The sequence below is a fragment of the Lactuca serriola genome, chromosome 1 (genome assembly GCF_051521515.1).
Source record: "Lactuca serriola cultivar US96UC23 chromosome 1, Lser_US96UC23_V15, whole genome shotgun sequence".
Classification (NCBI taxonomy): Eukaryota; Viridiplantae; Streptophyta; class Magnoliopsida; order Asterales; family Asteraceae; genus Lactuca; species Lactuca serriola.
In genome coordinates, this window is record NC_136408.1 from 53,526,020 (window position 1) to 53,527,964 (window position 1,945).

Consider the following 1,945-nt stretch of genomic DNA (forward strand, 5'->3'; position numbering starts at 1 on the left):
TCAAAGAAGACACCGAGTACGAGACCGAGGAAGAAGAAGAACCTACATACGAGCACGAATCCGATTTTGAGGAAGATTTAGCTATCATTATGGATAATATCGATGAAGTCCCCATGGGGGAATGGAAAAAGAGGATGCACGATGACACTGGCCCGGGACTTGTGCAGTCCGCAATTCCCGCAACTGTTACTTTTGAGCTTAAGGGTCATATCCTCGCTCAACTCAAGGAGATTCCCTTCTATGGAAAAGACCACGAAGATTCCTACAAGCACTTGGATGAAGTAAATGATGTGGCTGACTACTTCAATATAACAAACGTGCCATGCAAGACCTAGCTACTTCGTATGCTTCCAGTTACATTCAAGGGTGCTGCAAAGGATTGGCTCAAGTCACTTCCTCCCGGGTCGGTCACCACATGGGCTAAAATGAAAGAAGAGTTCATAGACCATTTTTGCCCACCTTCCAAAATAGCCAAGTTGAAGAAAGCCATTGCCAACTTCGAGCAACAACCTAGAGAGTCTCTTTATGAGGCTTGGGAAAGGTACAAAGGTCTTCTCAGAAATTGCCCACACCATGACCTTAATAGCCAACAAGAGGTCTCCATCTTCTGTGATGGAGTCAATGTCACCACAAGGCAATTGCTCGACTCGCAAGGCCCACCCACAAAGAAGTCACCCCCGGTAATCAAGGAATTAATTGAAGAATTCTCTAAGCATTCTAGAGAATACCACAACCCAAGAAATGAAGTAAGTCGGGGGGTAGTGAACTCGGCCAATGATGGCATGGCGGCAATGATGGCTAAGCTCAATAGTTTAGATAGAAGGATGACAAAAATGGATCAAACAATCCATGATATTCGAGTTGGATGCGAGAACTATAGAGGACCACATATCACGAAGGATTGTGACTTGGATGAAAATGGAAATAAGAAGGCGCAAGTGTTCTACTCAAGCGGGGACAAATACGACGAGAATTGGCGGAAACCCAAGAAGGAATGGCTCCCGTACGAGGAATATAAAAGGGAAAAGGAAGAGAAATACAAGCAGAAGGAGAGGGATTTCTATCAAAAGGAAGAACCAGTTATGGAAAAGAGAGCTGATTTAGAAGAAATATTCACTAGATTTATAGCCGCGTCCGAGAAAAGACATAATGATCATGATGCTGCAATACAAGAGACTAGAACTATATGAAGGAATCAGCAAGCATCTATTCTCAACATTGAGAAACAGTTAGGACAACTAGCACATCAAGTGAACGAGAGGAGGTCAGGAGAACTTCCGAGTAAAACCGAGAATAATCCATGAATGGAGAATGTGAATGCTATAACCTCCAACTATGGAAAATTTTTTACTCTTATGACCCCTGCACATAAGGTTTCAACTAAGGTGCAAGCAGAAACAACAGAAGAGTCGAGTTCAGCTAAACCCGACTAGACTCGCCGAGTCCCTCTAATGGACTCGACGAGTCCATGCCCTGATGACAAATCCGTTGTTTCATCAAAGCCCTACAATCCTCCTTTGCCATTCCCAATCAGAGCCATACCTGATGAAAAAGTTAGAGCATATAGAGCTTTCATGGAACATGTCAAGACCCTTCAAGTCAACATTCCATTTGTGGAAATGATGCTTCAAACACCTAAGTATTTTTTCTTGCTGATGATGGGTTTTGGCCATAAGAACATCCTATGTTCTCATGCAAACCCTAATGCTTGGATCTAGGTTTCTCTATTGTACATGCAATGTATCCAAGACTTACAATCTTAGATCTAACATATTATAAACTAAAATTAGGGTTTAGAGAATTACCTTTGATTGTTATATAGCAATAACAATCTCAAATCCTCCTTGTAATGACTTTAGAAAGATTAGAGTCACAATTGTCACTCCTCTAATGGCTCACAAACACCAAGAGCGAGAGGATGAAGAATAAGGAGAGAGGAGGCTGC

The 1,945-nt window shown here is 42.3% G+C and overlaps 1 non-coding gene across 1 annotated transcript; it reads right to left on the reverse strand.

Moving 5' to 3' along the window:
• Positions 1-473: 473 nt before the first annotated feature.
• Positions 474-580, reverse strand: LOC145080784 (small nucleolar RNA R71). The gene has a single exon (XR_013695369.1). It is a non-coding gene; the product is annotated as a small nucleolar RNA R71 (small nucleolar RNA).
• Between the last annotated feature and the right edge of the window lie 1,365 nt (positions 581-1,945).